General features: G+C 33.4%; 1 long non-coding RNA gene across 1 annotated transcript; it reads left to right on the top strand.

Annotated features, from left to right (window-relative positions):
* Positions 1 to 2: 2 nt before the first annotated feature.
* On the top strand, positions 3 to 21209 carry LOC119643441. Its single transcript, XR_005248289.1, has 3 exons — positions 3 to 469; positions 20015 to 20203; positions 20264 to 21209. It is a non-coding gene; the product is annotated as an uncharacterized LOC119643441 (long non-coding RNA).
* The last annotated feature ends 1341 nt before the right edge of the window (positions 21210 to 22550 follow it).

Genomic DNA, 22550 nt, shown 5'->3' with positions numbered 1-22550 from the left:
CCAAGTTTGATTAGAAAATCGTTCTTAGAAAATAACATCAACCACAAAAGTGTACATTTAATTAACTCACATAGCAAATATAAAATTGGAGAAAAATTTTAGCATTTATTATTATTGTCTTTTATACCATTGGATGTCTTCGCAAATTCAAATGGGCATATCTCATATTTACGGTGCTACACTTTGTTTTTATCGTGTTCGAATGTGCTTGACAATACCACAAATTAATATAAAAATAGCTATAACATTAAACGATAAACAATTAAGCGATATATTTCTGTGCTCTCTAACGCATAAAAAAAGTGAAAAAAAGGAAAGGTCCCTCTTGTTTTACGCCGCATATGAATAATGAATATTGTACAATCACTTTAAAGGAAACTGGATTTTCCGCTAAATAAAGCCAAATTGAGGAGACATCATTAATAGTGTGTCGTTGCATCGCTTTATACCGCGCACACATATAAGGCAGGTAATCAAAACAGCTATAGTTTCACTAGGCAAACAAAAACCACGACATTTTTGGCTAACTATTCTTTGTATTTGAAAAATATTAAATTCTATGAGTTTGATAAGGACTGCACGTTGGCTGAAAGCAGTCACATCTGTTTTGACTTGTTTAAAGAGCATTTACTTACTCTAATGGTTGATTAAAAATGGCTACTTATGGAAATATGGGCAAGTATGCGTCAATTCTTTGGTGTGACTGTCCTAGGAGAGTCCATGCGCAAGTTATAGAACCCCTCCCACATCTCACGAACTAGCTAGCTCAGCTGTGGCAAGTAGACTTACTTGATAGGCATCTATTCCTATTCAAATGGTACCACAAAGTTGCCCTCATTTTTGTGCAGGTAACATTTTTACGGTTTAGAGAACTGACAGAACAAATAAATATTTATTTATATTTAATGTTACAATTGTTGTTGATAAGACTGGGGCTGACGATTGTATTGTGTCGTGGTGATAAACACATTTATGGCTACCTTACCATTGCTTCAAAAAACACCATCTGATTTAGTTTTTAACCATTTCACTTTTCTTTTAACAGTTGCAAAAAATAGTTCCAACAAAGTAGCCAACAAATGAATACATATTATATACATATATGTTGGTGATTATTAATGTTCGTATCAACAAGTGTGTAAATTCTTAAAAACTTTCAACATCTATGCGTGAAAAACATTTCTCTTTTTTCAACTTTTTCTTTTAACTGTTTCTTTTTTTGGATTTTTCTTTTTTTGTTTGCGTTTTTTTTTTTTTTCGTTAGTTTCAGCAACATTTTTAGCGAAATTTTCAACAAATGTGTTTGAAAAATTATTTGTGCTCAAATTTGTATAATACAATACAATACAAAAAACAATTTTCAGTTTCGTTTCTTTTTCCTTGTCCTACTACTAACCTAACAATGACATCATAAACATTTAAAAATGCAGTAGTTTTCAATTTTATATGCACTCAAACTCATACATATTACACTTGCTTCTGTGTTCCCTTTTATTCTATTATTTTTCTAATTCCGTACATTTTTTCATATCCATATATATATATATATATATATAATATCTGTAGAAAATTTAGATTTTGATAACTTTGTCCCATACCTAAATTTTCGCGAGAAAATAACGGTAACAGAACTTATCCTCTTCTTGGTTATGTGTAGTATGGGAAGTGCTAATTAATGCGACAAAGCCACACAGACGAGAACAATAACGTATCAAAAATTTGCGACATTTATTATTATTTCACTAGCACTTGCTTTTAGTGGTTTTTTATTTGTCTTATATGAACTTGTTTATAAAAATAAAATACTCAATCTTCATTTTTTAGTAATGCATTCAGGTTTCATTCTACACTAATTTTTTCGTCGCCATGTGAAAAACTCGGCTCTTCCATGCTATACCGACTTCATTCTCTAGAACCACTAACGATTAAAATTAACAGATGTTGGAATTATAACAACTATTAGACTGTCTTATTTACTGTAGAATTATTAGCTTTTGCATTTATAAATGCTTGCGCTACACTATCGGAGTCGCCATACATACATGGTTGCGAACTGTCGACTGCAACAGTTTACTTTCAGATTAAAAAAAAAAAAAATACTTTAGCCTGTAGAAGAAATAGGAATTACAATGGCGCTATTCATCTTATCAACAGGTGTTTCAAGCAACATTTTTTTTTCCATGTTAAACAGTTCAATTGCTAAAAATATTTCAAATCGCAATCGGCTTCCTATCATCTTCCACTGACATATAGAAGGGCTCTTATTATGTTATTTACGTTTTGCCTACATCGAGTGGTGCGGGAATCTTTCAATGTACCAACCATTAGTTAATACATTATTTATACTTTTTTTTTTAAAAAAGGACTTGGCAGTCGTGCATTAAAATATGTTACACATTCTGTGGGGCCAGTGGGAACAGAGTAGCGGCAAAAGTACCGCCTATTTGTACAGATTTATCTATACCGGAACTCTTCTTTGTAGTTAATACAAGGCGCTATTATTAATAATGATGTTACTGGTCTAACGGGTTTCCAACAAATCCGTTTTAAAAAATTTATTTGCAAGAACAAAGAAAATATTCGAATTTTTCGTATCTTGATAAAAATTTTCAATTCAAACGTACGGGAATTTTGACAGTTCGCTCAATTTTCTGCGTTTCGGGAATGGTAACTGTGCATACCAGTTTCTGAGTTCCGATTTGTAACTCTATGACGTTTTACACTAAAAAGACAGATTCACGGTTGCTCACTGCTTTATAGATAATGACTACCATTGTTAGCGTGTTAATCGTTATATGTAAAATGGCCTACACCACTGGAAAAATACTAAAGTTTGGGATTAACTTCTTCATGTCGTTTAGAATTATTTGACTATAATTTGCAAAGTAAATTAGTTTTGTTATAGTTTATCTTTATTTATTTATTTCAAACAACAAAATTCGGCTACAAATTTTCGTCATCCGAGCTATAACCATGTTTATCTAAAACTTGTAACCAATAACTAGTATAGCATACATACTAAGTCAGAATACATCCGCAATAAAACAAAAGTGAAAAAACAAAATGTATCTAATATTTAACTAATTAGATGTAATGATCTTAAAACTATGTAGCAATATCAACCAAATTAAATCAAATTCGATCGGGACCAAATCTTTTGTACCCACCACCGTTATCCTAAAAAAGACATAAGAAGTAAAAGAACAATATTTTCATGCGCTATAATATGGAGTGGGCGCAGCTGATTTTTTCTATTTTCAAAATAAAAGCTTCTGTCGTATAAGTCGTGGGTACGTCCTTTGAAAGTTAAGGTCAATTCAAAATACTTTTGTAAAATTGTAGGCCCTCCACTCTAGAAAAAATCTCACCTTAATTTCTTCTTCTTTGTTTTGTAGTAAATGTCGGAGTACCTTAAATTTAACTGCTGCCTCGATAGTATACTCCGTCTATCTATACAAAACCAAAGATATTCTTTTCTCTTCTAACTTGAACATTTTTTTGTCAAAACGCCAAGATCTAACATATTGAAGATACTGCTACACATTCGGTCACAAAAGAACCTCTTTCCTATGGAGTTGAAATAACACGGTATTAAAAATTTCGACCCATTCACGAAAGATGAGCTTGTTAATGACATGTCGAACGATTTTTTTCTGTCATTACAGAAAAATTAAAACGCAAATTCTATTGGGAATTCTAGCGAGTTATCGAATTTACTGTCAAATTTGTAGGGACATGTTATCACTAGCCAAGCAGCTTTTGCTATCGACTGATCAACTATCAACAATCTCTTAAAATTAGTCTTTTACTCATCATAACTTATTAGACCTGCGAATATTTTTTAACCTCTAATTCGCTGCCAGACTCATCTCCGCTTTAGGCCGCCTTACAAATTTTGCTTTGGTTGCTCTTAAGGTTTATTACGCGTTGTTTTAGAAGATTTGGTGGTCTTAGGTAACCGATGGAGTTTTCGGATTGGTCGCCTAGGCTTGAATACAATTCGGTCGTGTCGTCAACTTTTGTCGTTGTTATTTTGGTAAAATCGAATCCATTCAAAAATAATTTTTGTTATTCGTTGTGGACAGTTTTTTGCATCCATTTCGCTCCGTTCGAACAAAGCTTGCATATATTACCCTATCTTTGCTTAAAAGAAACACAGTTTTATGTTTTATGGCACAATTTATATACCGCATAAACAATCTTGTCGCGTCTTTATACTGACGTATTGAATTGAAGCAATTTTACACAGAATTGAATAAATTCTGTTCAGAACTGACCCAATTCTATATAGTGTAAATGATAGCAAATTTTTACTTTACAGACGCAATCAATCCAGCCAATCGCAAACACAAAGCATATATTGCTGAAAGAGAAAAAGCGGAGGAAAATAGCAAATTTGTGGCAGATCCAAAAAAAACGTAGAAAGAAATAAGGTCAATAGAGAGAAACGCTTGCCTTATTAAAAGAAAATTTAATGTAAAACAAGTAAGAAAGTTAATTTTTTGCCACTATGCTTTTCGGATTATACTCTCCAAATTCTTTTATTTGATGCCCATATCGATGGTATTACTAATAAAAAAAGTAATCGTGGTGGCTACCATATTTATTTTAGAATAAACCCATTTTTAGGCAGATAATATGTATTCATTTGAGGAATCTGCAAAATAGTTTTAAATATTCTTTCTTGTTTGCGTTATGATAAATTAGTATAAAATCTCAAAAAAGTTAAAAAAATAAAATGTTATACTTGTAACTTCGTGTGGGCATGGTCAGTTTTTTCCATTTTTTCACGAAAAGGGTAGAATTTTTCATAAAGCAAATGTGGAAAATTTCAGCCTACTAACTTTTTTATTTTTGAGTAACAAGCAAAAGGCAACAAATTTTAGTTAAGAAAAACGGTGTCGCGTTCAGTTTATGTTCTAGCGCGCTTTTTTGCTCTGATCAATTTGAACCATTTTGAATACCAACATGCATGCAAAAACTTCCAATGTATCTATCAAATTTGAAGAAAATATCTCTATATTTGCGACTAGGAAAGTGCCAACAACAAATGCCACGCACACGCAGAGGCGGACAGAAATGGCTTAATCAATTGAAAATTGCATGCTGATCAAGAATATGTATACTTTATAAGGTCTCTGAAACTTCCTTTCGGTTGTTACATACATTATGAAGAAGTAAAAATGAGTATACCTCCAGTGGTGTTATATCCAACAGTGGTGGGTATAAACAGAAACCAGTAAGAAAATTAAATTCGGTCGGAACCGAATCTTGTATACCCATCATCGCTTACCGCAAAAAAGGCAAAAGAAGTAAAATAACAAAATTTTCATGCTCTATAATATGGAGTGGGCGCAGTTGCTTTCTTCTATTTTAAAAATAAAAGTTTTTGTCATAAACACATATTAGCGTTGTAGGCGCATCCTTCGAAACGTTTAGGTCAATTCCAAATACTTTTACAAATTTGTAGGCGATATCGTCATTTTCGCTAACGGGAGAATATTTACCACACTAAATTGGGCAAACAGACAGATGGACAGAAGACGGACATGTTTAGATGCATTCCAAATTTGAAACAAGCCAAAAATTTATATACTTTGAAGCTTGTTTCTGCGCGTTATAAAAGTACTGAAAAAATTATTCAATTTTGATACACTTTAATATTGGGTAGTTGTGGTCAATTTTTCCAATTTTTCTGCACAGATGGTACAGCATCGCGCATAGAATATGCTTTCAAATTTTTGTGCATTTGTTTGCTATAGTTTATGAGTAGTGAGCTAAAAACCAATTTTTCATTCCCTTTGAAAAAGAGGGGATGCTATGGGCGTGTCCTTCGGCCGATTTGGCCCCATTTTCAATACCAATCTGCGTGCAAGAACTTTTACTGTTACAAATTTGTAGTTGATAGCGTTATTCTTACTATCAAGTTAAATTTTACAATAGACATTACGCAGACAAACGGTCAGACAAATAGACAGGCTTAAATCGATTCAGAATTTGATGTTCATCAAGAGTATATATACTTCGTGGGGTTTCCTTTTGGGCGTTGCAAACGTTTTGTTAAAATGAATATATCCCTCATCTTTAGATGATGCATATAAAAATCCAGTAACTCTAGTAAAAAGTTTTGCGGACATTATAGTTCAACCAATGTGTACAGATCTATACAAATAGTTCCATCAGATTGACAAATTTCTTTGCAAGATGCCTGTGAACATAGACTGAATGCATGCCTGGTTTCATTATTTTATTCAAGAATACCACCCTAGACATAATTTATGAAAGTCAAGGGAACGTGGTACAAATTATAGTATTCATTAAAATTAGAACTCTCAACAGATGAAATAATTCGTAATTTGTTCGACACTGAGATAACTTAACAAGAACATTATGCCTTCTACATCGAGACAGAACACTTATGTTCATATTAATAAAGGATACCCCGATCCAAGTGTGTCTTTTCAGAAGAGACGGCGAAATTACTAAGTTTAAGGCGACTGTCATAAGGGGAGAAACATTCGTTCAGGATCCTAACACAAACCGCGTAATCCAAATTTCATAAGCAGCTTCTGAAAAGATTCAATGGAGCGATGTATATATTATAATTTGGTGCCTATATAATCACCGTGCATTCAAGAATAGATCTAATTAGTACAACATAAAGCCTTCTAGTGACATACGCATCCAAAAATTATTTATGCCAACACTTAACGAAACCCACAATATATTTAACCACCGAGATCATCTGCAAATGGAATCCATTTCGAATCAATAACTCAAACGAAACATTGCCCACCAAATGACAATCTAAATGGTAATTGACAGATATCGGGATAGATCTAGATGTTGATAACTTTTTACATTTGTCCCGATTTAAGGTCATAGCATTATCCTTGTACCAATTTGATAACTTAATGAGATTTCGCTCTTTCCGCGGTAAACATTAAAAGATTAGAATTCTTTGCACAGGAAGGTTGGTCACTAATGCGCAATAAAAAAAGGAGAGAACCAAGGTGACGTCCTTGCGGTGCATCTGATATAACTTGCGATCTTGTGAGAAATTTAACCGTTAAAAATAAAGCATTGGTTACATCCAGAAATATACCATTTGACCAATTCAATAAAGTTAAAGGGCAAGCCCATGAACATTAGCTTATGTAGGAGAAGAGAGTGGGGCATTCTATCAAAAGCCTTTGAAAAGTCAGTGTATATTATATCTATTTGCATTCTTACCGAAAAGCCACAAAACGCACTACAAACTAATGCCAGCAGATTAATCGTCCTAGACTTACCCTTAGTAAACAACCATGCTTTGAGGCGAGATGATAACTCGAATAGACAGTTCAATTCTGGCCGCCAATAAATCTTCAAAAAGTTTAGTAATTACACTTAGCTTTGCGGCACCTCTGTAATTACTTATCAGATTTCTAGGATCTTAGGGAGCGGTATAATATAAGATTGCTTCATGCTTTCAGGGCAGTATCCCTTCATGAGACTACTATTAACAATTTTTAAAGGAATACGCAGTACCTCTGCACAAAAACTACACGTCGCGACAACAATGATTTAAATACTCTTAAGGAGTGTGACATAGAGATTAAGTGATAGACATCATTTAAGTCTCTGCAAACAATTCTGAACTTATTACACAGCTCATAATTATACTCACATTGACTAATGTAAATAAATTGCCTAGAGAAGCGATTAAGGACATTAAAACTTATTTCACCAAGTAATGTGGGCGAATCGATACTACCGTTAATTAACTTAATTAAGAAAGCAACACCAAGAATAAATCTACGTTTCTCAAAGCGATCATTTCCCACTTAGGAGTAAAAAGCGACTAATGCAAATATCAATACTAATATATAAACATGTAATATAAATAAAAATATTAGCAATCTTTACTTGGACACAGCAGAACTCAACACTCACTTGAACTGATAGTATAAGTAAATGAGTAGCAAGCGAATTCCATATGACAAAAACAACTTTATCTGGCTCTATCATTAATTCTCTCTTTTCTGTACCGTCCGTAGGAACAATCTCAACCTTATGAATGCATGGCTTAAACCATTTTTCTAGAGATACAGTCATATAAAATTCACAGTAAACAGAGTTAAGAAGCACTGTCCATAATTCCGAGTTCAAACCGCGAACATTTTGATAAAAAAGATGGAGCCTTTTACTTTTTTGAACCGCTACCACGTTGATTAAGGGTTAGTTTGGTGTAAGGCTTAAGAACGTCTAACATGCCAAACGAGACATCTCTCAAGCCAAAAGCATTTATAGAATATAATATTATACAGATTAGTCGCCACAAGAATCTCACATTAAGCAATATCCCTTGCCAGTCAATCTTGCTAAGATCACAATGAGGTAACGTCGCTCTAATATGATCATTAAGCTGCTCCAAAGTTGTATCCGCAGCGAGAGATGATAAACATATTGATTTCCGGGCTGGAACTACTGTCAATAAGTTGGGAACCGTCCTATCAATATCAGTCGCTGCCAGACTCAAAGTGGACGTTTGGTTTTAGTTTCAACATTAGACGAGGCTGCAGATATGCGCTCAACCACACATCATGCAAGCACTAAAATCCATCTAAAGCAGTCTGTACATCTTCGAACAATTTGTTCAGTTCCATAAAGCACTTAGTAATTTTTTAAAAACCGGTCCTGCTTCGAAAAAGTAGTATGTGGTGCTCCACCTCCTTCTGCTTATACGCATTACAATAAGCCTTCAGATTAGTCCATGATCACATCAAATGTGCGGCCACTTATGCCGACACCTTTACGGTGAAAGACTTTGTCGCACAAATGGCCAGCTGAATAACACTCGTCAGGATTTCTAATTTGGCAATTAGGTTGTGCGCAATATATATTTCAGTAGATGGTGCAACAATTGATAAATGATGAGTGTAAAGCAAACTTCAACAATGTCGTAATACAATAATACAATAAGTTGACGATACTATTATTCTTACTATTGTTGCTCAATATATCAGAAGCGCCAGTACTCCCAATGCCTGCATTCATGCCCAAACTAACAATCCGTAAAAATGTAGCGTATATATTTCCAGTCACTTTATGAAAAATGAAGGCAACGTTAAAAAAAAGTGTGAATTTCAGTATCAACTATTCCGCAAAAGAGTATACTGTAAATTACCGAACAGGGCTGCCAACTCTATGTTATAGCTTTGATAATAACTTGATAAATAACTTCAACCGGTGTTATATATTATAACGTGCAAGCTAATTCTGTTGTATTTCATGTCTTATCACTCTAAGTATGGCTTTAGCCGTGTGTGTCGTAACTCTGGCTATGGCTAGGCCGTTCTGTAAATCTAAAAGTTTCAATCATAGATTTCACATAACTACCAACAAGATTGGAACTGGATGGAAATTGCTGTGTTTTTCACAGTAGACCTTCGTCGACGTTATACTATATATTTCTGGAAGGATTTTATAAAGCGGACGAGGAAAGAATGGAATAGTATTTGCGTACGTTCTACTTGGAAATGAAAACATGACGAGCAGTGGGGAGGACCTGTATTAATAGTTGTTCCAAAAGCAGGCAGTGCGATTAAAAAGCGAAGATTCGCGATAGTGTGCCTTAGAGGATTTAATTTATTATCTTTATGGAGAACTTGCCTTGAATATCCTTAAGCACAACACAGCCCACATTACGCCTTTGCTCAGGGATACCTTAACTAAATGTGCCGAGTTTTAAATCGTTTGAAATGCCTAAATTGGATTATTTAGAAGAAGCTGCATATGTTAAAAGTAAGTACAGAAGGGATTGGGTTAGACATTTATATACTCGAGATTCATTGCTTTATAATACTCAAGATAAGTGTGAAAGACCACTTGGCTATCACAATAGAAAAGGAAGGATATGAAAGAATTACATAATGACAACATCTAAAATTAGGTAACATACATAAAATGTATGGATACTTAAAAAAGCGCATGGTAATAGCTATTAAGTGTCTAGGAGCAGCATCAAGTAAATTAATATATAAATTTTAAATTTCTTGCAACGTTAATGGAAATTGTACGAGCTTTTACTCATCTGACCACCTAAAGATATCCAAATCCATCTCAGTAAAATGAAGGTCTGGGACCGGCGGGCGATCCTCACCATAAATAAGTGAACACACAAAACTGGAGCACATAAGAGGTAGTTAGTGAACGCCAGGAGAGGAGGATGAAGAAAAAACAATGCTTGTCATTCAATTAATAACAATCTCGTCAGCATATTAATTATACCAACTGGGCCATAATTTATGTGGTGGTTTTCTAAGAGAATAGGAATCTATGCGGTAGGGTTTTTTCACGGCGAAAGATTTTCGAGTTAGTGTAGCACTGTTTTGCTGCGGAGTACCTCATTGTACTTGTGTCTAAACTGTTTGTGAAGCAGATTGGTTTAATCGCCTAGTATAAGACGCCAAGCTTTAAGTGCTTTCTATATGGACATAACTGAATTTTAAAAAGCCTGATTAAGCTAGTACTTGTCTTTGTTATCGTAGTATTAACTTATAGGTTTGATTAGAACAAATATTATGTTGGACAGAAGCGGTAATTGAGTAAGTTTTTATATAATAATAGGGTAGGGCAGCCAAGCTTCCATTTATAACAGCCGAGGATGGTTTTTTTTCAAATGTATTGAAGCGACGTTAACGTTATTCTAAGAAAAAATAAACCGTTATAGCCTTGACTCAACTTGACGCAATCTAACGTTTTTCAACCCTTAGATGAAACTATAGTTTTGGATCATACAGTAAGTTCATTTTACAAATAAACATACTTTTGGTGTCAAATCACAAGCTTTTAATGTAAATTTCTCCACATTGTGTGACTACAATTTACTAACCGAAAAATTTAGCTCTCCTTATTCAGTTTGAATACTCAATAAAAGAAAAAATGTCACGTTCAATAAGAGTATGAAAGTGTACTAAGACGTTAAGACATGACTTTTCGGAGTTATATTTTCCGCACCAATAACCAAAGAAATTACCGAAGTCTGCCGAACCTGCTTCATTGTATATAAAATTCTTAAAAAAATTATTGTACTAAAAGGATTCAGTAGTGGCACAGTAGTCCAAATTGTAGGAAGCATCAAAGAGCTCGACTTCGTATTTCTATGTACGCAGAGAGATAGATCCGGAATATAGTAGGAAGCGAGGAAAAATTTTCTTTCTTATAATATAACGAAACTTAAGGCTTTTATTCCTAAAAAATAATGAATCGGTTCCCAAGTGCGAAAGAATTTACTGCTACTGTATAGTAGTTGCATTTTAGTAGTTTTATATTAATAGCCAAATACTAGAATTAAATTTATTTTTCACTTTTAAGTTCACTTCAACCATAACTGAATTAAAAAAAAAAATGTTATACAGTTTATTTCACACTTTCTACTCTACAAGAATTCGCCTTCTATTCGCAAAGCACGCTTACTTGACGTCGATATCGACAAGATCATTTTAAAAATTGGAATCCCCTTCATGGTGGCATCCGCAAAATTTAATTCACAATAAAACTGATGGAATCCCCTCGTGCGTACTTATATCTGGTGCTGGCGAGCTATGTGGTATTATCTTAAAGATTTTCAACAAGTCACTGAATTTAGGTGTTTTCCCTTTATGTTGGAAGAGTTCTTTCCTTATTCCTTTTCACAAAAGTGGAAGTGGACAACTTGTTGAAAACTATAGAGGCATTGCCAAACTGAGTGTCTTGCCTAAACTGTTTGCGGGAATAGTGACTCAGCATTTGGCCTTTGCCATTAAATCTTCTATTTCTCCTCTCCAACATGGTTTTCGAAAGGGAAGATCTACGGTCACCAATCTGTTAGAGTTTACTTCTCACGTTTTCAAGGCTTTTTCTAGTGGCTCTCGCTCTGACGCCATATACACTGACTTAAGCAAAGCGTTTGATTTGGTTAACCATAACTTACTTATATTTAAACTTTCTTCTTAGTGGAATGGTTAAACTCTTATCTGCATGGTAGATCGTTCAGGGTTTTTTTGAACCTCATTATCTCGGATGAATTTCCCGTGACGTCTGGCCTACTTCAAAGTAGCCGCTTAGGACCCATTTTATTTAATTTATACATCAACGATTTGCCCTCCGTGGCGAAATTCAGCGAGATCTTAATGTATGCTGATGATGTGAAACTATTTTCTTCCTTTTCCGTAGAATCGCAATCACATCATCTTCAAAGTGACTTGAATTGCTCGCATTACTTCATGAGATAGGCTTTAATGCCCCTAACCGCTTCTCTAGGCACTTTATCTTGATAAAGCTTAGTCAATGCAAATATAATTACGAACTGTTTAACTAGCTCAGAGTAGTATGTAAGAACCTAAATGATGTCTATCACTTATTCTCATTAACGGACTCTTTAAAGTCCATCAAAGCAACATTCCACGATTTACCTATGTCGTACTTGAACTAACTTTTAACCTTAAAAAGTCATTATGAGTCGAAAATTAATTGTTGTTAACTATTATTATTATATGGAATAAATAAATAAATAAAATCAAAAAATAGCACAGTAGATTGGTAACATTCTACTCTCTAGGCCTTTTTATTTAATACCTATTTTAAATGGGTTGGATAGTAAACTGTCAAACATTCGTTATTAATGATATATGTTCGACAAGAAATCACATAAGAATAAGTGAATAATGGTAATGTTCACGGTGCTGGACAACGCGTGATTGCATACTTAAATCAAGCTTAACAAGACGACAATGCCTAAGGGCTGTATGCAAAACATTTAGGCTAATTTAGTTTAAAAGAGCTCCTAGCTATAGAATAATTTGATTAAAAGCCTGTGCTTAAAATACGTCCAAATCGATATGCCAACCCGCAAAACCTCACTATCAAAGCATGTCTTAACGACTGGCGGCTTTTTAATATACGTATTCAAAACTTCACTCAACCATTGCCTTACAAATTCAAGAAAATTTTACGCAGTATTGACTACTTGGTCAATGAGTAGATTAAAACGTAACAGACAGTCAAGAATGACACCAATACAAAAGTAAAGTATACGTAACAAGTGGACGTGATGAGAGCAATAGGAAATGTGTAGAGATGCACGTCTATTCAGTGTTATTTTTTGTATTTATTACAATTAACTGACATAAAGATTACGTAACACCATTCAGTAAATACATTTAAATCACTTAAACGCATGGCGAAGTTGCGACGTGTTAAACGATGGAAACGATTTGATATCGACCTTATACATGAAAATATATGAAAGTCGTATGAATGATGGTAAGTCATTGAGGCATAAAGCAAAGAGGAGAGGACACAAACAATGATGTCTACCAATTTGATGGATCCAAATAAAATATTCTGAATACTTTGAATATGCATTGAATGCTTGAATATGAAGCAACTCCGTTCAGAAAATACGGAGGAAAGTCCATAAAATCAAGTTTCAAAATTTGCAGAGTGAGAGAGAAAGAGCTTGGGAGAAATCGGTATTAACCACATGGCTTTGAAGACGATTAGAGAACGCCTAGTGTATTAAACATGACGCAGAATGTGATATTCGAAAAACTTTGGTAAAGCGCCAACTTTAGAAATGTCCCTTTATTTAGCAAATAAGTGGCTTTTACTAGTTTTGTGCAGGGGGAGGATGAGACTGCTCTTCCACGTCGTAAGGGTTGTTTCTAATCTGTAAAGATAAACCGAAAGTCCTAGTAATCAAAATACGGATCTCGTCTGCACAGATTCTCAAAATGAACAACGAATTAGTGTCCTCTATTAATTTTGTAGTTTATCTTACGAAATTCAGATTTTTACTTTCAACATGTACGTTTGTATTTTGATTTTGTTCAAGTATATTCTTACTTTAATTTTGATTTATATTCTGTAACGTTTAGAAGGTATTTGGTATTTATTGGGTTATTACCACGAGGGATTTTTAGTCTACAATCTGTACTTCACATTTGTTTTCGCTAATGATTATCTCAATTACCACCTCTTTAAGGTATACGTATGTTAACTTAATAATTATACATACAGTTTTAGTTATCAGAGAACGAAATATATACATGGTTGAACACTTTGAGCGAAATTTAAATTAGGAAATTATTACGGGCATTTGTGTTTCTGTTATAAATAACAGCAGTAACAGCTGTTAATTAGCAGCCATTTAACAGATTGGTCTTTCATTCTGATTATTCGTATGGACACAAATTCTGGTTGTAGTTTCTTGATATATTACTAGCAACATTTGCGCGAAAAAATTATGATGTGCTAGATAGACATTGTCATGGGCATAGCTCAGGTTTCGGTAGAGCGTTTGCAAAATATTCGGCCTGCTTTGCCGCATGACAAGGAAAATATATTAACTTTAAAGAAAAAATGAAAACAATAAAAAAAAAATTTGCACTTGAAATAGGGCAAAACAAATAAAAAAAGAAAAGGTTCAGTCAAACCTTTCATTGAGTTCATACTGTGTATGTCCGTTTGTGAGGTCCGTTGTTCGTCCTGTACGTCGTTCGTTAATCCCTTCTTAGCCCGTCAGTAACAGTTCCCAGTACCTCTACCTGCACTCGTGTGTACACTCACCCACACTAGAGTATGGCGCCTAGCCACACATTTTTCCTTTTTTTGTGTAGCCAAGCACATCTAATTTTAATTTTTATTCATTACTGCCGGCATTTTGATTAACGTCAATAAAACCTGACTCTTGAGAGATGAGGCGCCAGCTAAAGATGTAACATCTTCGTGAAAGACACCCGATGGTTGCTTCAGTTTCTGAGGTCTTACAAAACCACATGTAGGCGCACTACCTACAATATCGTCATCCTTTCTAAGCAGGGCAGGCGGCAGGTCAAGCAGGAAAGTTATTAAGTCGTAATCAATTTGCTCAGCCGCCTTAACGAACACCACATGTTAATAGTAAACCTCCTTGTGCTGGTATGTTCATCGTTTCAATAACTATATTTCAATGTTTACCTTTTCACGATAATTAGAGCGCAACCTCAATATTTGGCCAAAACAAAAGTCTTCTTTTTTGGTTTATTATATTTCTTATTAGTAGATCAACTTGTAATTTAATTTTAAAAAAATTTTTCTTTTCGTACATTTGTCGCTTGCAATTCTTTTCTGCTGTTTTCTCTGTGTGCGTATATGTTGTGCCGTTATTGGTTTTATACATTGCACACAGTAGCCAATAACCCATAATTTTTTCATTAGACAATATAAAATTTTCATGCGATTATTTAAAATCGAATAATCAAAAAAAAGCAACAATAATATTTCAGATGGATTAAACAAATTTTTTTAATAGGTTATCACCAAGTTGCAAAAAGTCGGCTCACAATTTTTTCTATAAAGTAAGTAAAAGCACTAATATGCTGTGTAAAATCGCTTAACTTAATAACACATTAAAAAAATATGTATGTTGAGCGTCGGTTGCCAAGATGTTCCTTTTTACTTCAACTTTAATGTAATTTCAATTATTTTATATTTCTTTTTATATATAAATTTTTATGTGAATTCTATTTATTCTAAAAAAGTTCTGTTCTTGTTTTTTCTTCTTTTTTTTTCTTAAATATTTCTTATAACAAAAGGCTTTTATCTTCTTTTCAATAACTTTAACTTTACACTTTCACTGCTCTACAAAGACTTTCCGCTTTGCTGTCCAAAAAAAAAAAAAAAATCAAAATATCTACTTCCAAACCTTTTCTCCTTTTTTTTGCATAGCGGCAAGCCGCTATTCTTGTGATCATGCGATATCAAATAACGGCATAACGTTGTTACGACATTTCTGGTCAAGGCAGACCGGCAAAGCCCCTACTCAGTATTTGTACGCGGACGTTACAGCTTGAACCCATCGATATCGCTGGCGATATGGAATGTGTACGTCCAAAGGGACGTGGACCGACTGACTGTTAACACACTGACAACTACAGACAACGTGTGGCTTCAACCCACACCCTGATATTAAATGTCTCATGCTCTACCGACTGTCTAGCTGACGTCAACAAACTTGCAAATCGTGATTAAGTTTACTAATCTCATTCATTTCGTAACTCAAGCAGCTGTTTGAGTTGTTGATTTTTCTTACGATAGCGTTGAATCTCATTTAAAATTCTTTGCAACATGCTTAACAAACTTCCCCGACTTTTGGAACATCTCTTAAGCTTCCGTAGCCAAGTCTCACGGTGTTAGACTATTGCTACTATCATTAACACTCTCATCATCCGTGTTGGTAGACAATTCAAATTCACTCTTTATCACTGTCGAGCGGCCGTTTGGTAGTGGATGTGCTGGAATTGTGTTGCAGTCAGCGAAGCATTTGTGCTTAAATTAAGACCCGTAATACTGTTGTCGGAAGACTATGTAGGTGAAGACGATTGTTGCTGATTCTGTACGTTGCGGTGATGATGACGATGTTGCTGCTGATGCGGATGATGGTGATGCTTTTGATTTTGTTTGATATATTCATATTGATGTTGTTGCTGTGATTGAGGCAGATGTTAATTTGGTGTTGTAGTAACGGTAAGTGGGTGAGGCGTCGGAGATCTTACTATATTGCTTTGATAAATTAAATTTTTGGTGATGCGAAAAAGCACTAAGTGTAATTAATAAAGGGGTTTTACTTCTTGAATTTCTTAAAAAAAACCCTTTTTTATATATAATTGCCTCTTGGTTCTTTTGAGAATTAAACAGGGAACGGTATATAATGAGAAAAGTGATTTACGGGAACAGCAATAGCCATAGCGCGAAGTACTCTATGAAGCAACGTGTCTAGCTTTCCCTCGATAATTAAAAAAAAGGAAACGTGATTCAAATGTATAGAAAGTGGTAGTGGAGAAGTATATGAGCAAGAGACGTAAATGTTTTCGAACTGACTTTTGAGAACAATTCCAAATTCAATAACAACCACCGCAAGCTCCTATTTACTGTAGTACCATAAAATAACTTAAAAAAGCTTATATCTAATTGTCTGCGCTCTTCGTAAGCCCTCGGGTAAATTGGCGAAAACTTCTTAGGTTTTACTGCTTGCAAACGCCGTACATTTTATTGATAATGATTTTCACAGATGCTACAAGTTAGGAACTGCTCAGAGTGCTACTAGAATCGCAACTTGCAGACATGCAGGACATCAGTTACGCGTATTCAAAATATTGTTTGTTGTGATGATGAACTATTTTTGTAAAGGTTGTTGTAATTATGTTTTTCTTGCTGATTAAAATTAATATTGTTGTTCTTGCATTTGTTATTAATTCGGTTTATTTTGTATTCAATGATGCACCATGTGCATAAGTTGTCAAATTTAAATGAAATCTTTAGCTTTAATTATGTAAAATTTGTAAGATATTTCTTCTTTGCCATTTCATTTTATACATTTATTCATTGTTTTTAAGTGATTTATATTTCACACTTCTTTTGATTTTAGTTCCTTGATATATGCATATATAAGTGTTTATATATATTCCTACTTTCTTTGCTCCGAGGTATATCACCTAACATGAACACGATCATGAAAGAAGCGCAAATTTATGCATTTAAATTAAAAAGAACTTGTATATTTCTACCCTATTGTATTGTACCAACATTTTTATTGGTTCAATGGTAAGACTTTTTAGTTTCTGAATTTTTCTTAGTGAATATTTTTCGCCGCACTCTGCTTTACACTCTTTATCATGTGTATTTTGTAATGTTCTCTTGATGAAGTATGAATAGCAATTTGTTTTCATACCGCTGTAGTTGGAGTATAGTTTTGTTTTTCTTTTTACATTGGTTTTATTATCAAATGAAACATGTTTACGCATATGTTACATACATGTTTATAAAAGCCCCATCTTCGTTGACGTCAATACGTATCTGTGGTGTCACGTAATACAATTAAGGCGTATACAATATGAAAGCCGAAAAAAAAGCTACATACGCAGATAACGGGGTTTTAACTTATCCATGTACCACTTTATCGAGTGGATTCGTACCACTTGATGAAACTACATTAAACTAATTAAAAGGAATAACGCCTGTGAATACAACTTCCATGGCCCAATCTATTCATGACTAGAATTAACTAAGGAATAAACGCTTATTAGGGAAAACGCAACGTTTTTTGTATTAAAATCTTTATCTACTTTTGATGAAATATTCGGTTTTCATCTGTTCAACTGACTAAATACTCCGATTGATATGGGAATAAGTAGATTCCGTCATGGTGCTGGTATGAAAAATTAATTTTTTTGACTGTACGGAACTTAACTTTCTTGAAATTGACTAAATGAATATTCACGCGGCTGTAAAGATAAATTTTCAGAAGGTGATAAAAACTAGAGTTAGCAATTTGCTAATCCTGTGTGTGTGCCCTATAGTACCAGTATCGTCGCTCGCATCCGAATGGTTCCCGACAAACCTATCTATTCAAAACTGTACCCATGTCGGATGGGGATAGCGGATTTTGTTAATGTTGAGATAAACCAACTTTTCGCATGAAATTATTCGACCTTTTAGATCAGCCCATATATTTTCTATAGGATTAAAATTTATCAAAAGAATTAAAACAGTACCAATTGCATACGGTAATACTAATGACTAGTTTTTAAGAGTTTACTAATTTAATTAATTGTTTAATTCTGGAATATAAATAATGTAATAACAACCGTGTAGAATAACGTGCGATATGGAAATCGGATAAAATATTTCAAAGATAAATGTGTAGGCAAATAAAATTAATAAACCGTAATAGTAGTAATAGAGATAGAGCTGTAAGGCCTAGCTAGCTCAGCTACATTTACAAAAATAAATTATAAATAATGTAAACCTATCGGGATCAATAATGGCATGACGTCACTTAATAGTCGTACGGTCCTTCGGTATTGTTCCCTTGTCCGTTAATCTCATCGTCTGTGATTACACCCACATACACGCACACACTCACTTACTTACTCTATCTTCACGAAGCTGTCTCTTCCTCTACTCACTGAACATCTTTCAACTTTTTTTTATATCTTAGTTTACGCTATTTTACAATAATAAAAAACTTAAAAAAACCTACTAGGAAGTGTACATCGATTAGTTCTTAATCATAGCATTGTACACACTATAAAAAAAAGAAATAAAAACAATGCGCAAATAATAATAAAATGTTAAATGTCTCCCGCTCTTCCTCCTTTCATTTGGGCATTTGAGTATGTTTTAATTTTTTTCACATTAGGCATACATCCCACGAATTTATGTACATATGTAGTTGCTATTCTTTGCACGGTTACATTTTTTCCTTTGGTTTAGCTTGGCTTGCTTAAAATCGTATATTTTTGATATAAAGTACAGTTTGTTCATCAAATCAGAAAAAGCACCCGCCGTTTGTAGAATTATTTCACTTTACTTAACTTAAACTTCAGTTTTAACTTATTTTCCAATACTAATTCAATGTGGCTAATGTATACTTTAAATGTTTCGTAAACTCAGAAATTCAGCATGAACAATTTGTGACAAAAATCACTAAGAAAAATTGAAATTATGTTTTTTGTCGTTAATGTTGTTGTTGTTTTTATAACTTTATAACTTTATAATTAATTTATTCGTTTTTAATGATTGTTTTACAATAAATTTCTTTACGGACCACTTTGCAAAGTTTTAGTTAGTCCTGATATACTTTTATGGGGTAGTAGACATAAAGCCAAATTAGCATGATATTAAACACAAGCTAATTCACATAATACGTTAAGTGTTAATATATTAGGAATAATTCTCCGAATTTGTAGCAACAGTATGATTTTATGTATATTAAAAAATAATTCTCAGACATAAGTGTTCAATCTAACTTCGTGTAATCTGTTGAAGATTTTTTTCATTTTTACATTAGTGTGTTAGCATACTGAAATTTTTTACATATTGAAATCAATCACAATAATATGAAAATATTTTTATTTCTTCCGTTCATAATTTTTTGTTAATTGCATTCTTATGATGCAATCATTTCTAATTTCATCTGATTACTTTCGTTTCATATATCTTTTTCTAGAATTTTCGTTGCGCTTATTTCTCCTTTCATCGCATCAGTCATACTCCATATTTTGATGACGCCTGAGATCAAGAATATGTGTATTTGTATACGTAATAGCATTCATATGAACATGGAACACTAACGATGAGGTTTTAACACACATAACGCGTAATAGCTTCTTTTCGTAACGGTGAACAAGTTGATTTGGTGAATATAAATTATTTTTGATTAAAATTATTTAAAAGCATAAAAACATTTTTTTTTCAGTTTTCAGATCGCATTTATTTATGTTTTTATATCTGTTGTTAGTTTTGTATATTGTTGTACATTTGACGCAACCAAACAATAATCGTAATTTTCTCAGCAATTCAGCTGTCTGTAACACATCTTATTCGAGAAAATGCTGGATAATATGTTCTTTTGCAAATTTTCCTTTCTCAAACGCTCAGAAAAATACGTAAAGTTCTGCTTAAATATATTACACTTGAATCAATTATTCGTTCTATTTTATTAGTATTCCTAACAGTATTTGCAATATAGCAACGATTTTTACGATAAGGCATTTAGGCTTGTTATTAGTACACTGCTAAATCACCGCTTATAAATGCTTACAAACACCGAAGAACATTAATAACTGGAGAAATCGCCGTCAGAGTTTGTGCTTTTAATAAACGCATTGATCGCTACCGCAGTTACTTAGCAACTCTCCACGTTAACAAAAGTTTGCCAAAGCATACTTCAAAGATTAACAGCATTTTACAGAGTTGTGTTTATATCTAATAGTACAAAATAAAACCACTGTTATGATTAAGGGAAACTTTCAACATTTGTGGTCTTCCCAAATATTTAACCCAAATAAACACACAATATTCTTTCCCAAGGACCTTAAATGTTTTGCGGAGACTAATGAAATCATAGATATCACTATCCTTGTTGGCAATCCAGCTACTAATGGTCAGGCTGAAAATGCAGTCAATATCGTTAAAGATACCTTGAAGCACACCTAAAAATATGGTTTCAATATCGTTTAATGTTGTTTCGTCGAAAGACTATCGAAACACTCTTCATTTATTGAAAGCATCAGCTTTATAAAAAATACTTAAGAAACAGGTTCGATTTAATTAACGTATACAAATAAGAACAGCAGAATACAAATAAAAATAAAAAATTTGTTCTAAAGCAACAATGTAAGCCACGAAAATATTTTATATAATATATAATAATAATAACTTATTCAAATCTGGCGCCAGAGTCACCATCATTAAGTAAGTAGGACAGCAGACATTGTAAGAAATTGTAAAGAACAGACTTGGAAAGACACTCACATCAAAAAATTTTGTGCTCTAAATATAGTAATCAAAACGTTGGGAGCAGAATGATCAATATCAAGCGTCAATAGCCATAAAACTCATGATGTAAATAAAAAAGAAAAAGAAGCAAATTGCAAACGAGAATTGCAACATTTATTGCATTTGCAATCCTGGTTTGTCAAGTTCAATGCCTTTTATTAGTAAAGAAGAAAGTTGGTATGCTTGGAAAATTTGGTACCTAAGAAGTAAAAAAAAGAATAAATTTTCAGGTGCAGAGTTTGAAGCTTCGCGATAGTGAAATATCATTATGATTTTTCAATCATGTGAAAATTAAGAAAAATGTATTGTCAAGCAATGATACAAATATTAAGAAAAGTATATTTTTAAATGGTGGCATAATAAAATAGATTATAAATCAAAGCTTATGGTGGAAACATAGAATGCACATGGCAAAGCATAAAGGATTATTACAATTATTTTTTTTTTTTTGAAAACTTATTTTCGAGAAAACTAAGTTGGAAATGACACACAGGAAATTTATATCAAATTTTTTATTTAATCTGTATTCTGCGATGTCTGTATTTTTGCAAACGGCCGAATGTTTACCACAGCTACTATGCACTAACGGGCAGATCAAACTTATATACTTTATTCGAATTTTGAAGCTTGCTTCTAAGTCTTCAAAAATTCCAAATTAGGAAAATATGACACATCATATAAATGAGGAGGCGTAGCGGATTTGTGCCAGAATATGGCATAGAAATATGAATATGAATAGAAATTCATGTCGATTGTTGCCTTTTTGCGACAAGGAGAATATATATAACAGATAGTGAATAGAATATGTATACTTTGTGCGATCTCTGAAGCTTTCTTTTGCTTGCGAACCTTTAAACAGTATGGATATACACTGCGATGATGGGCATAAAAATAATTAAAAGAGGCTCTTATGAAGTGACATGCACATTACAAAATAGTATTGTTGTTGTGCGGTAGCAGAGAACCAAAAAGCTGTGGACAATAGTCAAAATATTTTATAGTCATGGGTACAATGCAATAGGCAACATGGCACGTTACTTTTAATTCAACCAAAACTACTAGCTCCTCAAATCGAGTCAGATCTGTTCCCTTCGAAAACTAATAACTAATAATGTACAGACGTTTTTGCTTGTCCCAGTGTGCACTTCTTTTAACAACTCGTCAACAATCAACTGAAAATTTTAGATACATTTAAAGAAATAAGA

Source organism: Glossina fuscipes, unplaced genomic scaffold, assembly GCF_014805625.2.
Source record: "Glossina fuscipes isolate IAEA_lab_2018 unplaced genomic scaffold, Yale_Gfus_2 60803, whole genome shotgun sequence".
Taxonomy (NCBI): domain Eukaryota; kingdom Metazoa; phylum Arthropoda; class Insecta; order Diptera; family Glossinidae; genus Glossina; species Glossina fuscipes.
The sequence above is the reverse complement of the archived record's forward strand: the minus strand, read 5'-3'. Positions and strand labels throughout refer to the sequence as shown.